Consider the following 12,336-nt stretch of genomic DNA (forward strand, 5'->3'; position numbering starts at 1 on the left):
AAGCAACGAGAGTTCCCGTGCAGTCCAAGTCGACGCTACGAAAAAAGATAAAGTTCCATCCCGTCGGCGCTCGGACGCCAAAGCAGCTCGTGCAAGCGGAGCCCAAGCCAGAGCAGGGCATCCCCGTGAGTCATCGGCTTGTTCGTTTTGCGGTCGCGCGCCTCACGCGTGTTCAGACTGCCCAGCACGGGACTCGCTCTGCAACTACTGCAGAAATTTAAGAAGGGACACTTCGCCGAAGTGTGCCGTGCAAAGAAAGTCAAGCAAGGCAAGCTCGGCTCTGTCCAGCTGCACGCTGTGGGAACATCCGCTAAAGCTAGGTACGTGGACGTCACCGTGAATAACTACACCGCGGAATTCAAGGTGGACTCTGGAGCGGAAGTGTCTGCTGTACCGAGTGACTTTCCCAACGTGCCGGCCAAGCTTGACAAGGTGGAAAGCCTGCTGACAGGACCCGGAGGTCAACCGCTGCGTGTCTTGGGGTCGTATCTGGCACGACTGCAGTGGCAAGGGAAGACAAGCTCTCAGCGGCTCTATGTGATCGACTCACTTTCCGTGCCTCTTCTGGGTCTTCCGGCGATTGAGGCTCTCAAGGTTGTACAATTCCTAGGTACTGTGGATGCTCCCGAGACAACACTACATGCCGAATTGTTTCGCGGACTGGGCACACTCAAGGACGAGTACACCATTCGCCTGAAGCCAGACGCCGTGCCATTTTCACTCAGCGCACCTCGTCGGATTCCCATCCCGCTGCGAGAGGTCGTCAGGCACGAGTTAGATAAGTTGGAGAGCGACGGAGTGATTCGTCGCGTCGACAAACCAACCCCATGGTGCTCCGGACTCGTCGTCGTCCCAAAGCCTACCGGAGCGTATCGACTCTGCGTCGACCTGACACGGCTCAACGAAGTGGTGCTCAGAGAGCGCCACATCCTGCCGACAGTTGAGCAGGTCCTTGGTCTCCTGGGCGACGCGGCCATCTTCTCGAAGTTGGACGCCACAGCAAGCTTCCATCAGGTCAGGCTGGCAGCCGGCTCGCAGGAGCTCACGACCTTCATCACTCCTTTTGGCCGTTATTGTTTCTGTAGACTCCCCTTCGGCATCCCCTCAGCGCCGGAGTACTTTCAAAAACAAATGGCCAGAATCCTCGAAGGTCAAGAAGGCGTTGCCAATATGATCGACGATATTCTCGTTTTTGGACGCAACCAGGAGGAACACGACGCTCGGCTCAAGCAGGTGTTGTCTCGGCTAGCAGGAGCTGGCATCACACTGAACAAAGACAAGTGCCGGTTTGGAGTCTCCGAGGTCTCCTTCCTGGGAGTTATTGTTTCGGCAGAAGGCATCAGGCCGGATCCCGGCAAAGTGGAAGCCATCCGGACCATGGATCCACCGAGTGACATCGTTGGCGTCAGACGCCTCCTTGGGATGGTAAACCACCTAGCAAGATTCCTGCCTCACATCTCTGACGTCACTGCCCCAATTCGAGTCCTCTTGAACAAAACTACGAGCTGGACTTGGCAGCATGAACAAGAAGCAGCCTTCGCAAAGGTCAAGGAGCTGCTCACTTCAGACCGGTGCATGGCCAAGTACCACCCGGCGTATGCCACGACGGTTTCTGCAGATGCAAGCTCTTTTGGACTCGGTGCCGTCTTGCTGCAGACTCAGCCATCGGGAGAACGTCGACCGGTCGCCTTCGCTTCGCGGTCAATGACAGACACCGAGCAACGATACAGTCAAACGGAAAAGGAGGCATTGGCGACAGCGTGGGCCATCCAGCGGTTCGACGAGTTCGTTCGCGGTATAAACTTCGACGTGGAGACGGACCACCAGCCCCTTGTTTCGCTGTTTGGAAAGATGGAGCTTGACATGCTACCTCCGCGGGTACAAAGACTTAGGCTCAAGACTATGCGCTATCAGTTCCAAATGCTCTATGTGCCTGGAAAGCTGCGGGCTACAGCAGACACCTTGTCGCGGATTCCTCCAAAGGCACCCTGTCCTTTGGACACTGTGGAACTTTTTGCCACAGAGGTAGTTGACAGCACCTCCGAAGTACTGCCTGTCAGCTTGGAGGATGTGAAGAAAGTACAATGCTCTGATGGCGAGTGCAGTGCACTGATCTCCTTTTGCCAGCGCGGGTGGCCGCAGAAGTCAAAGTTACCGCTGCATCTCGGAAAGTATGCTGCCGTGATGGATGAACTATCTGTTTGCAACGATGTTCTTCTTAAGGGTGCCTGCTTAGTCATCCCCTCTTCACTGAGGCTGCAAGTGCGGACGTTGCTGCACGAGGGACATCAGGGAATTAACCGTAGCAAAGCCCGGGCTCGAGAATCGGTATGGTGGCCAGGCATAACTGCGGAGATCACTTCCATGGTTACCAATTGTGAGCAGTGCGCCTCCACTCGTGTGAACTTGTCGGAGCCGCTGGTCTCCACCCCTCTCCCCGGTCGTCTGTGGGAAATGCTCGGCATGGACCTATTCCACCTCAACGGACAAGCCTTCATCCTGGTGGTGGACTACTACTCCCGATTCCCGGAGGTTGTAACGCTAAGAAGCACGACAGCTCAGGTTGTCATCGACGTGATCAAGAGCATCTTCGCTCGCCATGGAATTCCTCAGCGCGTAAGGTCTGACAACGCTCCACCATTTTCTTCGAGAGAGTTCACATCTTTCGCTGAATCTTACGGGTTTGACCACATCACCAGCAGCCCTCACTTCGCCCAGTCTAATGGAGAAGCTGAGAGAATGATCCGGACGGTAAAAGACCCCTTTCGGAAGGCAGATGACCCCCATCTCGCCCTCCTCAGCTACCGAGACACCCCGGGAGTGAACGGTTTCAGCCCAGCCCAGCTTTTGATGGGGAGGCAGCTGAAGACCCGAGTTCCTAAGCGCGACGAGCAGCTCCGTCCAAACTGGCCAGTGAAAGACAAGGTAGCCAGCAATGATTTAGTCTACAAAAGACAACAGGCTGCAGACTACAACCGGCGTCGCGCGGCCAGGGACCGGCCTCACTTCGAACCGGAGAGCAAGTCTGGGTGAGACCTGATCAAGTGCGCGCTACAGTGTTGAGTCCCGCTCAACGACCACGAAGTTATATTGTGGAAACAGAACGGGGTGGTGTTCTTCAGCGAAACCGCCGCCATCTTGTGCCTTTCGGTGGAGAGGCACAACCACAAGATCAGCCCGAATCAGCGCAACACGTCTTGGTTTCTGAACAATCACGACCTGCAAGCCCGACAGGGCCGCCCCCTGCCACTGAGCCGGTCCCGGTCCCAACCGACAGCGACGGTGTTGTGCGAACTCGTAGTGGCCGACGTGTTGTTCGGCCGACTCGTTTAAATTTGTGAAGTTTTATGTAGTGGGCTTCCTCCATCTTTCATCTTTCATAAAGGGGGGGGGGGGGGGGGGGGGGAGATGTAGAGGTCGCCACCTATTGATTTTGTAAATAATCCGCCGCATTCCTGTGGCGCCCGCTCTCGCTGTACTTACTTCTTGTCGCTTGATTAAATTCATTCCTCTGTGGTTTTCTGAAACGTGTCGGTCGCATCCTGGCTCGCTACACCCTGTCCTCACGGTACGGGCCCTCAATCCATCAAACAAAAAGAACTGTGGAAGCTCGTCATCAGCACGCGCTCAGCAGTCGCGCACACGGATATGGCCGCCAGTGAATACTTCCTATACAATCGCGTTCGCAACCGCTCTGCGAACGCGAATCCGCTTCCAGTGTGAATGAGCGGTTAAAGGCTGAACTCCATGGGACGAATATGCTGCGAAAAATCGACGTACAGTGCGCCTCAAACTTAACGCCGCCACGGCATTTGCCGTGTCTGACAGTCCCTGCGGCGGCCGATTGAAATATCTGAAGAATGTTTGGGTTTCCGTTTGCTTTCCCGTCCTCAGAAGGCATCCGAACGTTTCGGTCACACATTTAGCATTAAGTAGCTGACACGAGCTCAATGTTTGAGAACCCAGTGGCGGCGTTAAGTTTGGGGTGCACTGTACTTTGCCCGGCGGCTTTTGCTCTGCGCGTGGAATCACCAGAGTGTCTGCTATGTTGCGCGCAAAGCGAGCATGTCGTCGGGCGGCGTTCGTCAGTCATTCGCCGCATAATGGACCTTTTCCAAATATCGACGGCACCAGGCGGTGGCTGCACGAACTAAAAATTGAGGAAGTGACCTACCTGCGCTACCAATCGATAATGGGAGCTGTTTTACCACCCAAACGTCGTGTTTTTCTTTCCGTCCACTTTCTTTTTTTGTGTAACACAATTATATATATGCTGCAATTACGTGTTCTACTCGTCGATCTATAGCCTCATTCCGAATTTCCTCGATTTTTCGTGCCGACTTCCACCCCTTGGCATCGGGCGCTCGCGCGTGCGCAGAACGCTTCTCGGAAATGGTCCGTTCGCTCCATGGAGTTCAGGCGCGAACAAAAGCGACGCTGTGGTCGGCCTTCCGGGATTGGCCGAATGCTGACTATGACGTCAGCAAAGGTTTTCTCATCGACAGAAATAAGTGTAATGTACGAACTTCAATTTTGACGGTGTTGGCAGTGTTGTTTTCAGAGCGCAATGATCTCAAGCTTTCACCAAATAGACGCCGTATGGATTACCTTCGCAACACGGTATGTGCACTTTGTTATTAGTATGACATTTTTATTCTGACACGACGCTACGTCACTGTCGAGCTATAACAGCTCGTGGGAACTACAAGAGGCCGGTCGAACCTTTCTTTGACGAGTGTCACGTCAGTATCGAGTTGCAATCGCAAAAGATCGGTCTTGAAGCGCTTACGAAGACGCGCTTTAACAGTGCAAATCTATCACTTCGATCAAACGCGCGCGTCCGCTCCGAGTGTGAACAAGGTAATTGTGTGGCTCTTGCCACGCGGTTACCTGTTCACTCGCAGTTCAAACGTATCTTTTTTAACGTCGGCTCGCTCCTGCATTATCGAGGCCGCGAAAAACGCCGCGGCTGTTTGTTCCTATCTACGTCGCTTTGCAAACGACTGGCACGGGGCTTTTACCAACGGTGACAGTTGTGTTGACTGCGTAGCGATCGAGTTTGTAGCAGTCAAAGAAGCGTTGAAATCGCGTTAGCGTGGATATATCACTGCACGGACACGAACCCCAGACAAGCGCTGGTGAAAAGGCCGTCTTTGTTTATGAGAAACACTTGAACACTAAACATTTACAGACAGACAGGACACGACATACACAAAGCTGACCAAGCTGACTATCAACGAGTAATTAGCCTGTGTTTGTTATTAAAAGGTCCACGTGCTCCGAACTATGCCGAGCTTTCCGATTGGATGTTCGTGTTGCCGAAGACGCCGTCGCCATAGCAACAGCACCGGAAGTCGTCGTTTCTCCGTTAAAGGTCGTAACTTTCCTCAGCTTGTGAATTGACCCCGTAAGTGACTACGTCACAACATGGCGTCTGGGTCCAAACCACTGATCTCAATGACAACTGCTGGATCGCGCTTCTCCGCTTGTTCGCTGCAGCGCGAGTGAAGCCACCGGACTTCACTCGCTTGTGATGCGATTTGCGGGTTTGCTAGCCTTTTGCTGCGGTTTTCCAGCGTGCTGTAGACACGTTTTCTACTCATTCGTCGTCATTCGGCGAAGAAGTTTTTAGAGCGCAGCTCTTAGGGGCCCGTTTCCAGCCTGAGCGGCGTCGGCGTCGGCGTAACCGGGGGGGGGGGGGGGGGGTCACGTCACCCCTCCCCCCCCCCCCCCGAGGTCACGTGACCCCCCCTCCCCCAAGATCACGTGATCCCCACGGGGCCACGTGACTACCCGCAGGTGACGTCACCCCCCTCAGTACCCTTCCCTAGTCCTCCTCAAGAGCTGCGCTCCAATTCGGCGTTACAGGGATTTGTAAACGGCTTTCATTTTTTTTAAGACTGTGTATTGTTGAGACTTGTTGTTGTGAACACATGGAAAATTTTACGAAAGCGCAGTGCCGCAGGAAAAAGGCACAACTCGTTGTAAGCAAGGGTCTGGCGGCGTGCTCAAAGCTTCCTTGGCACGCTGAAGTGCCGTGTCTCTGTGCCTTCGAATCGACGTCGTGTGAATGTGTTTAGCGAGTGCAATGTGCGTGAAGCTTTATGTGCCTCTAGATCAGCGTCTTACTTTACTCTAACGAGCTTAGCGTCCACTAGCGACGGAAGATGGGGGGAAGGTACGTCTTTTTTTCGTCCTTAGACGATTTACACAACACCGTGCACAACTCCTCATCACTGATCAGTGCTGACTTATTATCAACCTACTTAATTGCACTCGACGTTTGAGCGCGGCTCGCCTAGTTGTAATTGGTCAACAGATTGCACACGACCATATCGGCCGTGCTTCAAAGATTTTCATTCTCGCCGTCTTGTACTTTTGCTTTCGAAAACCCTCCTTGCTCCACAGTGGTGCCCTATTCGTGCTCCCACGTAATCGATTAGAATAGATTTGGAACATAGCCATGGGTAATAGTACATAAGAACCACGTACAGATCTCCCCCCTTTTATTTATAGCAACTCACCGGAACAGCTGGACGATCCAGAACTCCGTGGCCTATACACATAAATGATCTAAAGGCATCTACGCGCGACACACGTTCAGAACTTTGCTGCGGCGTCAATTCTTGACCGGTATCCAAGCGTGCGAAGGCACAAAGATGCATCACTCGGCGTGACAAAGAAGCTTTGATCACGCCGCGAGACCGGCGACACTTGTTTTCGACGAGTTGTACCTTTCGATACGGCTTCACGCACATTGCACTCGCAAAACACATCCACACGGCGTCGATTCTAGGTCGGTATCCAAGCGCGCGAAGGCACAGAGACACGGCACTTCGGCGTGCCAAGGAAGCTTTAAACACGACGCCAGACCCTTCTTTCGACGAGTTGTGCCTTTTTCCTGCGACACTGCGCTTTCGTAAAATTTTCCACGAGTTCACAACGGCAAGTCTCAACAATACACAGAGCCTCAAAAAACTTCTGCGGCGAATGACGACGAACGAGTAGAAAACGTGTCTACAGCACGCTGGAAAACCGCAGCAAAACGCTGGCGAAACCGCAAATCGTATCCCAGCGAAGTTGCGTCCGGTGGCTTCACTTGCGGGAGCGGGAAGCGCGATCCAGCAATTGTCATTGAGATCAGTGGTCCAAACAAACCGTTGCTAAAGACGTTGCTATGGACTAATGCCTGGGGACTCCACATAAGGCTAGACTTTTGCTTACAAGTAAGTAAATAATTTCTTGTAAGCAACTTAACTTCTTGATATCTAATTACGAAGATGTTCTTGTCGTCTCAGTGTCGTATTGCAACGATGAAAGCCATTTCTGAAGTATAACACTCCGCTTTGCTTTGGCAGCCGACGACACGACAGATTTGTTGGCCTCTGTTGCAGCGGGCGTCTTCATTGAATTGCGTCGGTAAACGTGCGACAAAAACAAGTGCATCGGCATGGCCGTAAAAGCCTCCGCAATGTGCGCTTTTCTTTTTTTTTTTTTTCTTTTTTGTGTGTGTGTGAAGAATTTAGCTTTGTTCAGAGGGGCGAAAATGCCGTAAAATCAAACCACGGCATGGAAATCAGTTATGACGACGGCCTGAGGTGCATTACCGGTGTAGTTGCAGGCCAGCATGAGAAACAAATCTTACGCCTTCGAGGTAAGTCGTTTATTATTATTATTATTGAGGCTTGTACTAAATACTAAACTGAAAAGCTAGTCTGAACAGGAGGACATATAAAGAGCACAATGAAAAAAAAATCACCAAAAGTAGATATATAAGCATACACAAAATAACCGCATAGCGCATGGACACAGGCATACTTCTCAACGCTGCTTTACCATAGCAGTGTAAGACTACTGCAAGTTTGAGCTGGATTTTACTCTCACTGCTGCTTGCATGCAACTACTTTATGAATGTTATGGTAATAATATATAAATATACCGGCATATTTTCAAACAATATGACCGAACAGAATATGGGTTTTACGTGCTCTCAGTTGGTTTGGCCCTTTTTTAACATCAAGGCAACTGTCCTCCAGTGCTACAGGTACTCACCTTATGTTTTTTATCCAGTTCTTTCGCGCTCTGGGGTCTTACGGGAATCTGAAGAAACTGCAAGGACCTTTCTTCACGCGCTGGTTACAAAAAGGCACGAAGCACCCTCCCATAGCGCGAGTCCGCAAACAAAATTTGGGATCTCAACCGATCGCCTGAAGGGCTTTTCTCACAGGTGCAATGCGATCTTTTAGCAGACGATCATCTCGATCAACGCCCGGACTTTCAATAAACCATATTTTGCATCACACCCCACTATGAGTTCTTATAAGTGTCTGAAACTCATTATATTTCAAACAAATGCAATATCAGAATATCGTCTTTATTCACATGATTCAAACAACGGTGCCGGCTTGTGGCAGACGGCATACCTCTTGTATTCGTCGTCCGCTGCAGCCATCTTGAGGACCGGAAGTTGCAGTCGTAAATATTCCAGAAACAAGCGATTACCGGTACACTTCTGTCGAAACATATATGACATTCAAGCATCCTATATCTGTGATTTTTGCAACGAGGTAGAGGGCCTTAGAGTGATAAACTAGTATACCGTTCATCAGGCAAAAGTGACCCCCGATTGGCCGCCGCCATGTTGTACAATTTTGACCACTAGACACGTGACCAGGCCAAATCTATGACGTAACCAGACCAAATCTCTGGCGTCAACGATAAGATGGCAGCGCCCAGTGCGTGTCGGAAGCGTTGTGGGCGTTGATCGGAGTGTGTGGATTTCGTGAGCGGAATTCGGTTTTTCAGGGTTTTGTGTGCTCTCCCGCGTAGGAATAAGGTGAAGTAGGAGGGAATGAGGCTTTTCTTTTTTATTTAATTCAGAGTAAGCCAGATTCGGTCCCGTGCTTCTCGTACGGGCTCGGATCACTACCTCGGACATCGCTCGGTCGTTCGAGTTTAATTAAAATATCCGCAATCGTTAACCACGGGAGCTCCTCCATAATCGCTGAGTCGAAGGATACGTCGAACCCATCCGGAACGCGGAGTCTAAAGGTATGTAGGACGTAACCAGAACGCGGAGTTCTAACGGTACGGCGGACGTGCCCGGGCAATTTTCTTAGCTCGACCGTCAAGATTCGCATTTGAAGCAGCGAGTGAAGTGTTGAAATCTCCGAACTGCTCGGTGCTGAGCTAACTACGGACCACTTCACTATGTGATCCGTAGTGACGTGAAAAAGACCGACGGCGGTCACTCCGGGTGGACGGCGGCTCCCGGCCGCCTGCCGGGTGCCTACTGTGAAGGGGCGACAGTCGTGTAAGCAGTACTGTACCAGCTTCTCTTATAGTTATGTTGTTCTCAAGCAGCTTCCCGATCACTAAACCCCGCAAACGCGTGCCGAAATTTCAAAAGTTGTCTGCCAACCTGCAAAGCCTTGAACTCCCAGGGAATTTCGGATCATCTGGGAAAGTCAGGGAATCATTCAAAAAGTGGGCTAAATAAGGGAAGACGACTAGTGAAAGCGGCATGGCGGTTGCTCGTCGGCACGGCCATGCTGAATGACATTGCCGAAATGTCATCCTTCGACTCAAAAGCTCAAGGAATTTGATCAAAATAGTCAGGGAAAAACTTGAAAAAGTCGGGGAATTTGAAATCAGTAGTTTGTTAGACACAATGTTTGATTTTCTTGGCACTCCACGCGTTTTTACACACGACAGGCACACGCCCGTGTATCACACGGCAGCCAGGCCAAGCGGCTGCCAGCCACTTATGCAAGGTCGATAAGACGCAAGCGTGGAACGCTTTCGGACTGCTGTAAATACACCAGCGGGAGCGTCCGGCCGCAGTCCGACTGCCCATCCTAGGACACCCGACACAGACTCTGCGTCCTGGGTACGTCTGACGTATCTTTAGATTTTGCATCCTAGGTACGTCAGACCTATCTTTAGACACAGCGCCTGATAATAGTAGTGAATAGGGTCACGTTCAGTGCGCAAGTCACTTTATTACACTCGGAGAGCGGAATTCCATTCCCGTTGCGCAGGTAGTTCCCGAGCTAGGCATGCACTTGAAGACTATGTTTCACTCTTTCATAAAGCAAGCTTTGCGGGACCCCTCCGCCCTTGTGCACCCATTCGCAGGTCGTGTCGCCTTTCCTCACGTAACTCCCGCAGGTTCAGTGAGTTGCCGAGCCACTGCAGCCCTGGCGTCGCTCGGTACATACAAGAGGCGGCTCACGTCGGTCGTCCAGCAGCGTACTGGAGGGACACAAAGCTAGCAGCCTCCTTGGTGCACGCAAGACGAGGCTGAGCAGAGCTCCAAGCTCTTCTGACGCACATGTGCACTCCAATGAGACCGGTGTTGCACCCCGATTCCTAGAGATGTGGTCGCACTGGCAGTCTTGTTGGTCCCTGGGGGCCGTCGAGGAGTGCCAGAAAGCAAAATTCCATCCTTCTTGCGCAGGTAGTTCCCCAGCTAGTCACTTCCTTGACGACGTCGCACCCTCTCTGGAAGCAAGCTTCGGGATGCTCTTGTGCACCCATTTGCAGGTCGTGTCGCCTTCGCTCACGTAACTCCCGCAGGTCCAGCGAGTTGCCGAGCCGCTGTAGCCCCGGCGTCGCTGGTCGTGCATCCTGGTCCTGGTCGTGCATCAACCACCGCTGCCCATTTCCGCTGAGTGCTTGGGTGTGGTAGCTTGACGTGCTTTCGCAGAAAGCTGTATGCCTTTGCCGAGTAAAAATGGAGCGTGAGGGCAAACTTGCGCGCATCCTCTGTACATGCGTTTTTGTTGCGCCTGACTCTTTTTAAGACGAGGTTGCGCATTGTGTTGGTGAATGCATTGTCAAGTATGTCAACTGCTGGCTTAGGAAGTCGTTTCCTCAGTTCACGGAGCAGCGTGTTCAGCTTCCTAATCCTGGCCGTCTTCCGATTGATCTTCTTCTTTGCCTGTTTCAACAGTTTCCTCGCCTTCTGCAGCTTTTGCCTACTCGTGGCCAGGACCCTGTGCAGTCGTGGTGACACAGCTGCGTACGAGTGGTCACCGAAGGAAGTGTTGCGTCGCTTGAACACAGCTTCAGGGGGAGTCTCTGACGTCGTAGCCTGAGAGGGGGAAGTAACAAGCTCCAGTTTTCAGGTACTTCGGGCGACTAGTTGCACAACTTGCAAAGCTGTGTCTCTTGTATCTGAAAGTGGTGGTCAACGAATCACTAGAAAAGTGGCATCTTTGGGATCAAGTTGATAGGTTCGAGTAAAACATTCAGGTTCTTTGCAACACTTTCAACCACCACCATTATAATAATTCCATGGCATGCTGTATGCTTTTTACAATCATTCAATCATAAGTGGGTTACGTGTTTTCAGTATATACTGCTATACATAAAAATATGACCTCCAAACAATTTTTCTTGAAATCTGCAAAAACCGAAAGAACCCGAATTGAGCTTGCTTTGAAGAGAAATTGCACTTTCCACGGCAGGGAACCTTGATAAACGTCTGTACTTTTGTTGAACCACAACACCGACCGCACTGAACTGTCTGCGAGGCTGCTCTTTTTCTTTGGAAATTGTTTTCATGTGCTCCATTTAGCAACGAGTAGTGCATATCATGTTGTGTCTCCTAGAAACGCCACAGATATGCATTTGCTTTTACCACATAAGTACCGTGACACTCCGAGTTTTAGTCGATATAAAAAAAAGACACTGATAAGCTCAAAATTCGAGAGAACAAATAAGCACCAAAAAATCACCCCCATTTTTAAAAAAATAAAACTACGAGAGCACCTCAGCTTTCTTTCATGATGTGAGAATGCGTGAGCATTACCTTTGGCCGAGTTATATTGACGTCAATGAGCAAGGTTGACCCAATGAATAGCACACTAGTTTTGCGATCATGAGAGCCTAGGTTCGAAACCGGGCAGGGGATAATTTATTTCTAGGTTTATTTTTTGTTCGATCACGTGATTAATAATTAAGTCACATGACGAAAATGATAACGTGAGCACAGCTGTTTGTTTTTCTCTTATTTTCTTTTTCCTTAGATTGCGTCGCATTGGTCACGGCATTTGGACACAACTTTTGGTTACAGCTTTTTGCTGCACCCTTTGATCACGGCTCTTCTTTTGCTCACTGAGCCAGGTAATACTCACAAATTAAAAAACACCCAAAACATGGAACCCTATTCTTAAGCCAGAACTCCCAGCACCCCCTTTTTGTAGGTCAGTGCCAGTTCTGGCCAATGCATAAAAGGTGTGGTCACATATCACACTGCACAGTATAACCTGCCAAGAATGCATGCCCTGGCACACAGTCTTGTGGAATACAGGCAGTCTTGAATGTCACCGC

Source organism: Ixodes scapularis, unplaced genomic scaffold (genome assembly GCF_016920785.2).
Source record: "Ixodes scapularis isolate PalLabHiFi unplaced genomic scaffold, ASM1692078v2 PGA_scaffold2__306_contigs__length_199485367, whole genome shotgun sequence".
NCBI classification, from domain to species: Eukaryota; Metazoa; Arthropoda; class Arachnida; order Ixodida; family Ixodidae; genus Ixodes; species Ixodes scapularis.